Raw genomic sequence first — 12,891 nt, 5'->3', positions numbered from 1 at the left:
TTCATCAAAATATATTGTAAAAAAAAAAAAAAAAAAGTATAAACATTTCCACAAAAACATTAAGTAGCACAAATGTTTCAACACTGATAATACGAAGAAATGTTACTTCAGCCCCAGATCACTACATTAGAATGATTTCTGAAGGATCATGTAACACTGAAGAATAGAGTAATGGTTGCTTTGCCATCACAAAAATAAATGACGTTTTAAAATATTATTTTAAATTGTAATAATATTTTTACTGTATTTTTGATCAAATAAATGCAGGCTTGATAAGCATAAGACACTTCTTTCAAAAACATTTCCGTTCCCAAAATTTATAACGGTAATGTATATGTTCACCTTATGCAACAATGGTTTTTAAGTATGTTCACTGTGTTTCACCTTCTTGGTGATTGTGGCTATTAGTGCATACATTTAAACTCCATATCAGTGTCAGAAGAACTGAATGCAGCAAAGTGTGAAGAGGAGAAGGGCAAGGAAGGATGAGGGAGGGAGAGAGAGGAAGAGAAGTATTGAGTACTCACAGCTTTCTAGCTGCATGGTACAGGTCTGAATGTCCATTGGGAAATTCTTCAAGTCCATGGGACAAGACAGGATGAGTGTTAGCCTGAGACATAGCGCAAAACAGGAAAGTGGGGAAGAATCAGAGTTGAAACCAAAAAGGGCAGAAAACAGGTGTTAAATAAAGAAAGACCAAAGGAGTTTGCGAAGAAAACTCAAAAATTAATTTTTTATTCACCCCCATGTCTCTATTTTTTAACAAATGTCAGACCAAGCTTTTTAATATAACTAAAGTGAATGAGAATGTGGCTATCAAGCTTCAAAATGACACAAAAACACTTTTTTTATATATATAATGGTCCATATGAGTCATGCTCTATATTCCATGTATTCTTGAAGTCATTCAAGCTTTGTGTGGTTTGTTTATGAGCAAAGTAGTGATTTGTGAAAAAATTATTCTTTTGAATTGGATCCTTTGAATGAAAGATCAAAAAAAGAGTTTTAAAAATCAAGATGCTTTTGCATTTTAAAGCTTGAAAGCTCTAGACCTCAGTGATTGAAATGACATATAAAAACAACCTGTACATTCTTTAAAATATCTTTCTTTGTGTTCCACAAAAGGAAAGTCATTTAGGTTTGGAACAACATCATTCATGCTGTCTCTCTATGAGTTCAAATCTGTATGGCTGTACACTTCATCCATTTGATTTGTGATTGCAGAGTGAATCCCAAATGAGGCAGTGAATTTTTGTATCTGTTTTTGTTTCGTACACTGTAAAAATGATTGTGATTTTTAACAGTAAAAGACTATAAAAATGCTACAGTAAAAACCTGTTAACTGGTTAACAGTAAGTTTCCATACTATATTCGGTGAATAAATGTAATTACATTTAATTTAATTTTACAGTAAAATACTGTTAAAAATACGGTTTTTGGAAGTGAAAAAGAAAGAGTCATTGTATAATTTACAGTGAAAAACTGTAAATTGACACTCCCAGAATTCCCTGCATGACACTTCATATTTGATGTTTTTTTGTTGAAATAACATGATTCTTCTTAGTTTTTTCTTATCAGTTGTGTACATTAGGGTTTAATCGTACATCTAATGTTGTTAAATTAATGTTTATTGCATTATAGCTCTTTTGCACTAATTCTTGTAAATTTCCCTCTGTTCTCTTAAATTTATGAGAGAATTCTCTGCTTACCTAATGCTGTATAGCACATTCCCATTCTGAAAGATCCTCAGCAGCTTGTTGTCTGTTGTGATTTCATGGAAGTTTGCACCTTTTTCATTAGCAAAGAACAAGTCAGGTTTCCATATGGAGTCCAGCATAGAAGGGTCCAGGTCTAGAGAAGCGTCAGGATATTCACTATAGGCCAATCGAGGGTCATTCCACTGCTGGCGTAGAAAAACGTTAAGCCTATAATCCTGTAGGGAAAGAGGGAAAAAACTCCGTTAGGTCCTGAAATCTTAGGTCAGTTTCTGGATTTGATTATTATTAATGTACATTCTTTGTTTTAGTTGTTCTTTTTCTAGTGTTTTAATTGCAAACCTAACAAGCTGAAACAGATATGATCTAAACATGCAAGTAAACTTGTTCTCCCTTGACATTAAATTCTGTTGGAAGTCCTCCATTTCCAATGTTCAAATCCCAAGTTAATGGACTAACAGACCGTTAACAATGGCAATCTGCAATGGTCAACTGAAACATTCTGCTGACAGAGACATTTAGTGCTAAGCACAGGATTTAGAGGATGGGTATATCACCCTTTAATTTTTTCCCCCTTCAAGATCCTGGCCGTTCTCTCAATTTTTCGCTTTAATTGCATGGTGGACAGTTCATTATCAGCACATCAGCTGACCCACTGGACTCTAAACTTCTAAGTGATGTACTCCTTGAGGCAAGGAGAAGTCAAGAAAGCGAATAAAATCCACTCAGTAATATAATTGTAACAGAGCATACTGCCCGAAAGAATAGAGAGAAAGAGAAGGAATTCCCCTTTGCATTTTAGGTCAATGTCTGAGTAGCATAAGAAGATAAGTGCAATGCTGAATCTTTGATATTAAACAAAACTGAACCAGTGTGATTACATACCATAGTTGTCTCAGTAATGGATCCAAAGCTGTTGATGAAAATATTACAGGTGACATTTACTGCTGGTCCTGTTAAAATAGAAGAGAGAAGTTTCTTACGTTTAGACTAACACTTACTTTTGTATGGAGAAGTTTGGAGAATGAGTGAAAAATAGATGAAAGGGGGATTTAAAGGGGTAGTTCACCCCAAAAAAATGGAAATTCCATCATGATCCAGTTTTCTACCTACAAAAAGAAAAAATGTAGCTAAATGTTTACTCTTATCTTCTCCATATAACAAAAGAAAATGGTGACGGGCAATTGTCAGTCTCAAAAAATTACAAAAAGCATCATCAAAGCAGCATAAACGTAGTCCATGTGACTTCTGCACTATATGCAAAGTCTTCAGAAAGCATATGGTAGGTTGGTGTGACGTATCTTAAATTAAATAATAATTAAAGCTAATTAGAAATATATATGAAGAAACTAATACATGCGCTTTTTTGTGACAAAAGCACAAAAATATCGAAACTTAAGATGAAATTGAAAAGTGAAATTATAATAGCTCATTCAAAATATTGCTATAATTGTGTATAAATAATACTATATAAATTCTAAGTAATGCTTTTTCGGAGCTGATCATGACCACTCAGTCAATGCTTGTGTTTACACCAGCCGTGCCGCGGCACGTTCCAGAAGCGGCTTTCCGTGCCGCTTCGCTAAAGATAGGCACCTCGCCTATTTTTGACGGACACCATGTCCAAGCCGCACAGTAAATACAAAATAAAAGTAAAAAAAATTCAAAATAATAATACTATATAAATTCTAAGTAATGCTTTTTCGGAGCTGATCATGACCACTCAGTCAATGCTTGTGTTTACACCAGCCGTGCCGCGGCACGTTCCTTTCCGTGCTTTCCGTGCCGCTTCGCTAAAGATAGGCACCTCGCCTATTTTTGACGGACACCATGTAAACAGTACGCACAGTACGCACAGTAAATACAAAATAAAAGTAAAAAAAATTCAAAATAAACACCCTGTGCAGACTCCTGATCATGTTTCACATCACTATATCCTTGCCAGGAGGCCAGAAATGGTATATGAAATATACATACAAGATAATTAAGGATGTATTTTAGACGACTATAGACAGCTACAAATCTTTTATCCTTGTCATTCATAACTGTACTTTTAAGTGTATTAACTTTGTAGTCTACAGCACAACAAAGTAGGACATAGCAATAAACGCAACAATAAACAGAATTAAACCAGACAAAAGATAAACATTTAGCCAACTTAGCCATGCTAAAAGACAAATAATCAAGACAAACAACATCGGACAGGCAAATCACGTCGTCTCGCGAATCCTGTCGCTTCGCTTCTGAAATGCTTCTGGTGTGAACTGGCACTACGTGGAGGACGGAACAAAACATCATCTGAGCTGTAAAGCGCTGCAGACATGTGTAGTGTAAATAAGGGGTAACATCTCCTTTTGTTGTTCACAGAAAAACAAAATGTATGGATATAAAACAACGGTGAGTTTTAACATTTTTGGGTGAACTACAGTATCGCTTTAATAATAACAACAGAACACGTTTAGAAGAGCATTCCTGTTTTCCTTAATGTATTTGGAGTAATACAAAGTCAGGTCACTGGGTTCTTTCTAGTGTCACCTCATTTAAGTTTCCAGGTGCTACTGTCAAGCTGCTACCAGTTTCACAAGTTTTGTCATATATATCCCGACAAATCCTGTTTGTTTTCGTTCTGTCACACCTTTGAAGTTGGGTCTGATGCGAGCGTCATAGCCGGAGGTTCTTCCCATCAGCTTGTCCAGAAAGTCAGATGGGGACATTGGCTTTGGGGCTGGCCTGCTGGAGGACTTTATCTCCTCTTTACAGGAGCCCAGTCTGCCAGAGATAGAGAAAAGCAAAGAAGAAGGGGAGTAGAAAAGAAGCCAGAAAGAGAAAGGTGAGGAAAAGGACAACAGATACAGTCAGTGATAATGACTGTCATGAATGGTTTTAACACATCTTTTAAAAAGAACTGTTCAAATAAATTTGTTGAAAAGACCAGCATGCATGTCCTAACTGGTGGAACTAGCACACCATCATCCAAATCTTATATTTGTACCGGTCTATTCAGCAGGGAATACAGAAGCATAATGCATTAAATATATGTTCTTCATGCTGTGTTTTTACAGAAGCCTGTCACAGTGATCATGGCAAAGAAAAACAGAAGCCCCTAAATCCCTAGGCAGGGAGAGGCATTGTGTCTGACAGACTGATGGCTCAATTGAAATGCTGGGAATGTGACAGTTGAGGGAGACGACTTTGATTCCAGTTCCAGCGGGACTCAGACTGTGCCTGACAGACCTGCCAGGCCGGAGCAAGTGGATCCCAGAGGCTGGAGTCTTGGATTCGACGGGATTGTTTTCTTTCTTGATACTTCAGAAGTACTCAGTGAGTCTTTCTCATTGTTTTTACCACAGTAAATGTGGAGTGAATTTTAGTTGAAGCTCCCAGGTGAATCTCTACTTGGATTGCATAGTGTGTAACCAGGGGCTGTGTTCTTTCCCAAAGCCCTGGAAGATACAAATCTCTCTTGGAGTGAGAAAAAGTCCAATATGGGTTTAAATTTGCCTCACAGGCTCCAGGGCTTCCTCATCATCCAGTTGAGCTCTTGTTTATCCGAAATAGAAGAGAAAAGCTGCTAAATGAATCACCCCCTCTTTTTTATGTGGTCCAACTGCCTTAGAAAATCTGGCTTTTCACCTACATTCCCACTTCAGCAGGGTTTATGACGAGACTGGGCTAGAACAGAATATGCATTTTTTAAAGTTGCAGGAGAGGGAGGCAGCAATCACGTTTGTTTCTCAGCCTTGAGTGTCTGACTCACGTTTGCATCCAAGTACCATCAGCATCAGATTGTATTTATAAAGCTCACGGCCCCACGGCTGATACACCAACTGTGCCAAGTTCATATCCAAGTCTTTCTGAACTTGGGAAGCTTCATTCCATTGAGCTCTTTACAAGTTGGTTTTCTTCTTTCTTGCTTTATCTTTCACTACAAGAAAAACCATATGTTTTGCTTTCTCTCTTTTTCTCCCTCTTTTTCTCTGTCTCACCTAAACAATCAATGTTCTTCTTAACACCATAGTGTATTACGGACAGTCCAATTACATTCTAATCCCCAGTGAAATGGTTTATATAATATGTGGCTCAGGCACACAAAGCACAGCCATGGCAAGAAGCCATGGCAAAGGTCCATTGCTTGTGTTTGTGCTGGGTGTAATCCATGGTTTCTGTTGTTTTGGTTATATGGTATGCAGCACCACTTCAAATATTCCGAAAAGATTACGCATTCACATTTGAAATGCACAAACTTGTCATTTCAGGCCAGTGATAAGACTCTACATGTTTACAATATCCATTGTGAAGCTGTGGTGGGTGTAGTGGTATTATAGTATACATGCTCCCCATTTGTAATGGTAAAATGAAAGGTTTTAATTACATAAAGGGGTACAGTCCAGATCCATCCATGGGGAAAAAAAAGTAAAAAAAGCGGTTATGGCCAATATGCATACCTTATATTTAGAGATATACATTTGCCTTTTGTGATGAGCAATGCCATGAGAAAAATAAGGTGTTTTTTTTTTTTTTACTAAAAGCATTCTTTTACTTGTCAAACTGAAATATATGGTAGGTGGAAGGAATTTTGTCAACAAAATTACAGAGGTGGTGAATTGGCAGTACATAAAACCATGAACATTATTTGACCCAAAAATTAGCCATTCAATTTTAAATAAAGGGTTAATGTCTTCCAGGTACTGCAGGGTAAACTGTAAATTTGAAATGTTTTCCTTACTGGGTTATGACTATATCATGTGTATCAAGATAAAACTTTGGAATGGGATAGTGCATGATTTAATTTTTTTTAAATATATTTTTTCATTTATTTTTGCATAGACATATATTTACATTTATTTATATTTGCAAGCATTCTGCTTACCCTTTGGCATGACGCATAATGTGTGGCAGTTTTGTTAGTCATATTTCTATGGCCCTATGTTATTCTCATTTTTGGTTGATAGCAGACTTCCTGAAATATAATTAGGAGGATTAGTTTTGCCTCCTTTTTATCTTTACCCATCTCATTCTGGACAGTAAAAAGTGGCACCGCTTACCCCACACTTCCTAATTATAATTTGAACTATTTTATAGAATAATTTTGCATTAGTGTTTTATCTGTATTTTAAAATTAAAATAATGTGTCAATTATTTTGTTATAATTATAGTTGTCTTTGCATGATCTGTAATAATTTGTCTGAAATATGATTTCCTCTGACAGCTTGGAAAAAAATATTTCAGGGCTGCATGTAGAGAAGAACATTGAAAGACAAATTCCTATGACAGTTATCTCTTTAGTCTGCATGAAATATTGACATGAAACTCAGATCTCCTGTAATACAATTTCCCATGTTGAACATTTAACCGAACACGCTAGCTCAGAACGATAAAACAGAAAGTGGATGAGTGGATGGTGTAATAAATCTGTCAGACAGTCAACAGAAAAGTTCACTAAAGGCACGACAATAATTATTCACATGCATTGAAAAGATTAAGTTAGCCAGTCACGTTAACTGGAATTTCTCACAAAAGCAGTCTGTCAACAGTGTTCAATTAAAAAGTCATTAATTAACTTCTGTGATTGACCTGCTGCCCTGTGAAACTGTAATTGTCTGGAGGTTTTGCTGCATTTGATTATAGAGATGCACAATGCCTGTGTGTTGAATCTTACATAGAATCTTACCACGACAACGCGGAAAAGTTTTCAAGGTGGTATAATTCAAGATTAGGATAACATTCCCCTCTCTGAACTTTTCAGAGGAGTCTGGGAAATAACTGGGGGGATGTTAACAGAGGCAGATCTAAGCTTGTTTCATTCTGGGCCGTTGCCTTCAACTGGGTGATGACCACAGCATTTTTTTTATTACTGTACGCCTCGAGAGATGGCTGACCCCTTCTTTAGCCGTCATGAATTTATAATAACTGCCTCATAGCATTCCTCACTTCACAGTATCTCAGATCCATTCCCATAAAACAGAACTGTACCAGCACAGCAATTGAGTCACGTGTGCAACTGTCAACTGTGCAAACATGAGAGCTACTCATCAAAGTGTGAGTGGAGTGTTCCTGAAGTGTGGAAATGTTGAGGGGATACAATGAGAGGGAGTTGCTTAGGGGATTCCCAGGACGGCAGCTTATAAACACAGATCTGCTGTGGTAGGGATGAAATTAGAAGCTAGAAACGTCAAGACAGAAAACAACATTAAAAAAAAAAAAAATTCGATCTGGAAAAAAAGCTGAAAATGAATGAAGAAAAACCAGTAATAAACTGAACATAATGTTAAGTGTTTGCCTCTCGTCTGACAAGGAACGGCATCTGTCGGCCTGCTCATAAGGCCATTGGGGTTGCTGGTAATGGCGCCACAGGAAGCTTTACAAGGGTACAAGAGGCTTGTTTAATGAAAGCTTGGGCTTTTTCTTGAATCATTGAGATGCAAGTAAGGGACTTTTAATGAGCCTGACCTTTCAGGGCCCGATACCACTGTCTGATCCCTGAGTCCCTGTCTGAGGAATGACAAGAATATTTAACACGCATTCCTTGCTCAACACTCCTTGCTCAACACACTCAGATATTTTCTCTTGTTTTATCACCATCCTGAAATTAATCATGCTAATGCTTCAAAATCAATTTGAAAATGCGGTGACTCTTTTGCCTTTTAAAAAGATGTGACAGTTTTATGTTTCTAATGAAGAAACAAAAAAACAGCCAGAAACTGTTTTTGAGCAGAAAATATTGACTTTGTCATTATTCCATATGTGATCCATTTAATTGGTTAAACAACAAAAATTATATAATGGTTCTTTTGACCTCATATGGCAGATTTCTGTTTATTACAGTTTTCTGTCAAGTTGTTTCATGTGCCCCAGTTTTGTTTGTTGACATTGTGATTTAGCTCATAACAGCTAAAAGTAATTTATTTCCTAAATATAATTTAGATTTGCAATTAAGATTCATATTTAACTTTTTTTTTTTTTTTTTGCATGTTTAAAATACTTATTTATTAGTAAGTTTTGTGGATAAAACTGTAAAACAATCAAGTTTTTTTTCTCCCATATTTTTATTTTGGCTAATTGTGAGGGGAGAGATTTCGCACTACATGTTATATAGCACTACAATCTGCCAACTCTTCCAAAGGAAAGTAAATCTGGATAGATTTCAGCCCAGGCAGCTGCAATATTATCAGACAGACCTTGGGGCAACATGCTGGAATGAGAAGCTTCATAAGAGGTCTGACTCTGCTGATACACATGATTTGAGTCCTTATGTTCTTCACAGTATAAGTACAGTGCCGCATGTGACACTCAACAAGTCCTGGTTTCCCTCATCGGCTGTGAAACCACAATTACAGATGTACATAATATTCATTCCAAGATAAATGTTAAAAATACAGACTTTGCCAGGACCTACTGAGACTACAGAATATTATTATTTAAAGGAATAGCTGATTTTCACATTTCAAAATATATTTTGTTTTCCAAAGAAGAAATTCATGCAGATTTGGAATGACATGAGGGTGGGTAAATGGCAGCAGATTTTTGAGCGAACTATCCCATTAACACTGATTATATTTGAACACGTTGACAATCCACTGATATTCATTTAAAGATTCATTGACCAGCTTTATTATCTCACATGCCTGTAGATCTCAGACAAACTGTAGAGTAAGTCCAGTTCGTAGCTTTAAGCCCATAGACAACAGCAGCCATACAGTTTCATATTTAATTGATGAAATCATGGATACATTATGGGTCAGTCCAAAGGGCACTATGAAGATTATCCTTTCTCCATCTCACTCATTATGGCCCCAGAATCGTAAAAGGGATAGGAATAATATAAGGGTGAGTAATGTATTTTTTTTAAACCAGTTTGTCATGGAAAAGGGAACTTTAACAAAGATAACACTGCTATAAACCACTGAAAATATGTTAGGTTTTAGTTGCTGGTTTTTATTAGAAACAGGCTTGATCAGAAGGCTGAATCAGCTAAGTTTTGCATTGCTATGCTGGTTCACCTGCCAAAACATACTAACCATTATGGGATTTCATTTCGTAGAGCATGATAATCACAGTCCCAGCATATACTTTGCACATGACTTGCAAACATATGCTATTAATTGCTTTTCATTAGGAAGCCAGTCATCAGAAAGCATATTCATTTTCAGAGTGGCCACTTTTTACCAAAGGCAGGGGAAATGACAGTCATTAGACACTCATGGATTGGATGTCCAGATTTTTAGAGCTATTAGCATAATATGAGATAGAGTTTAACAGGTCATACCTGTCATCAAAATACATCTCATTTCCTTAAACGCTTGAACTCAAGCATATTTCACACTTTGGATCTTCATGCTTTTAAGTGCTGTATTGCTGTAATTTCAAAAACAGTACATTTCAGTCTCTCTATTCCATTTGGTACCCCTCCCCCCCCCTCCCCTCCCAATTATACTTTTTCTACCCATGCTTTCCTTTTGATCAACAGCATCATAGGAGGAATAGGATTTGGTTTTTCATTCTGCAATTTTCCAAGTTGCATTTGCCTTGGCTGATGTGATCTATGTCCCTTCTGTAGTAATATTCCATGTCCATGGAGACACAGGGGGATATATAATGGTAGTATGTGGACTCAATCACCCACTGCCCTAAAGCAGTGACTGGACAGATGCCTTGGTAGAAAAACATGTTTGGAATATGACATGGCTCACACATACAGGCCAAAGTTGCCCTTTGTGAAAATGGAAGTGAAAAAACCTCTAAAATAAACTACATTTGTCAGCAATGATGTCACAACAGGAATATCTTGTAAGCCTTCAATGTGATTTTTTTTTCTAGGCTGACATTCACGTAGGAACTACCAGAAGCAGTACATGGTAGAAGAGACAGACCATGCAGAAATAAGACTTCTAAATATGCTGGCTGTAGTAACAGACATCTCGTCTTTCAGTCAAAAGAGTCAATCATTTTCTTAATAGCACTTGTCTATTTTGGACATTATGGGCATTTATTATGTATATGACACTGTTGTCTGATTCAGTGAATCAGTGCATTTGTTTATACAGTTTATGTCATCACATTGTCCCTGATATCCCACCATGCAAGATGGCAGCAGAACTGATTTTGGTAACTAATATGTTACAAGGTTATTACTACCTAAAACCATAGAAAATAGATACGTTTTTTTAAACAAACAAAAACTAATAAAAATGACAAAAACATAACAAAATTACTAAAACTATAATAGTATATTATTGATATTAAAATAACATGCTAACAAGTGGAAATAAATGCATGATCAGGGTGAATTTGGAGAATATAGCTGGCATTTTCTTTTTTTCTTTTTTTACCTGTAGAAGTTTTTTCATCAATCTGGTTTTAGAGTGAGATTGAAAGCTCTAAAATAATTAGTGATGCTTCACAGCTCTTTCCCAAGAAGGCTTATTCCTTGCTGTTTACAAATCCTGCATCATTATTAGTGTCTGTAGAAAAGCCATTGTTCTAAACTAGATCATTGATGTGTGCAAAAGCAACTCAGAGGAAATGTATATCTCACTGGCTTATTGCAAGTATACAACTCAGTTTATAACTTTATTAAAAGTCAAGCTCAGCTGAAACTCCTCACAGCCCACAGATTACACATTTTAATTCATAATGCAGTCTTTAACCTTGGGGGAGGCTGTCTCTGACATCTCAGAAGACCCATTTGATTAGATCATCTTTCAATGCTAAATTTATTCTCTGTTGCTGAAAACCTTGAGAAATACACTTAATGGCGTGATGGTCTCATTTTTTAATCTGATCTTCCTTTTTGCCTCTAACCACTGTTCTCCGCAGATTCACGATTTGTTTAAACTGTGTTTTAGTTGTAGCGTTCCCAAGTTATCAGCTCAATGCTCTGGTGTGCAATAATTAAGACACGAGAGCTGTTTTTGTGAAGTTTATACTGATTTGCAGGGAAATGTGCGCTAAGCCTTTTTTCCAGTCTAATAAAATATGTCTGTTGTAGCCTTTATTTTTCTCTTTTTGATCACAAAAAGGAATTAATGGAATGATTTGAATAGATATTTGAATGTGAAATTGAATGCACAATTCATGTTCCAGCAACTGTCTTTTCAAAAATTAGACATAATTGGCGGTACAGTATGTAGTGAAAAAAGTCATTAGTGTTGCTTGGTTACATAAAGCCCCATAGTATCAATTAAAAGAATAGGCTTTGTTGTGCAAGTAATTTATGTGAAAACCACTCATCTGATTGTTTATTCACCAAGGTTGTTATTTACATTAATTGTAATCAAATGGTAACATGGCTAATTGGTACTTCATCTCACAAAAATGTACAACAAATGAGCCCACCTGCTTTTCCCACTTAATTTGTAGACAATCAAGCAAACAAAGATATGAATACATTACCATTTAGATACAGCACCATTAAAAAAGTTAAATGTAAAATAAATATTCTCAATATATTGTCCTTTCAGCCTTATTTTCATCACCTTATTTCATTACAGACCTTGCGGGACAGTGGGGAATGTCTGTTGTCTGTCTGTGAGGCAGTGCTCCAACTTCTCTGATTACTTGTCTGATGGTGCCAGCACTCTGACAGAGAGCTGTGATGGGTCTTTTTGTGATGTGATCTGCGCTATCGGAGCAATAAGCAGCGGAGCCTATCAGATTCACCCTCCCAAGAGGGTCCCACAGGCCCATCTCTCTCAGCAGGGACCATGCATGACATTTCAGGATCGTCAATCTGCCATTCAGTGTTTTAGACCTTTCCTTTTTCAGAGTGTTCATTACACATTTTTGTCAGACCCTTCTGAAAAAGCCAGTGTTATCATTTATTAATACTTTTGAATATAAATTTTATGATTTAGGTATGTTTTTAGGTATGTTCATGCTTTTCTCACCTCTTTTCTCATGCTTTTCTCTAATCCTCTTAGATTAGTTTTTTTGCAGCCTTAAACAAAATCAAGTAAGACAGTATACACTATTCTAAATTTTGGGGTCAGTAAGATTTTTTTTAAATTATTTTTGTAAATGCTTTTGAAAGAAGTCTCTTATGCTCACCAAGGCCGCATTTAATCTAAAATACAGTAAAAACAGTAATATTGAGAAATATTGCAATTTAGCTCACTGCTCAGCCGTGAGCAGTTCCCCACCGAACAAAAAGTTCGGTGGGGAACTGCTCACGGCTGAG

The 12,891-nt window shown here is 36.4% G+C and overlaps 1 pseudogene; it reads right to left on the bottom strand.

The window, feature by feature from the left end:
- LOC107680338 (glycine receptor subunit alpha-4-like) overlaps window positions 1-12,891 on the bottom strand; it is a 39,320-nt pseudogene that overhangs the window by 12,214 nt on the left and 14,215 nt on the right.

The sequence above is a fragment of the Sinocyclocheilus anshuiensis genome, unplaced genomic scaffold (assembly GCF_001515605.1).
Source record: "Sinocyclocheilus anshuiensis isolate Anshui unplaced genomic scaffold, SAMN03320099.WGS_v1.1 scaffold1442, whole genome shotgun sequence".
Lineage (NCBI taxonomy): Eukaryota > Metazoa > Chordata > Actinopteri > Cypriniformes > Cyprinidae > Sinocyclocheilus > Sinocyclocheilus anshuiensis.
Note: the sequence above shows the minus strand (reverse complement) of the source record. Positions and strands in the feature narration are given on the sequence as shown.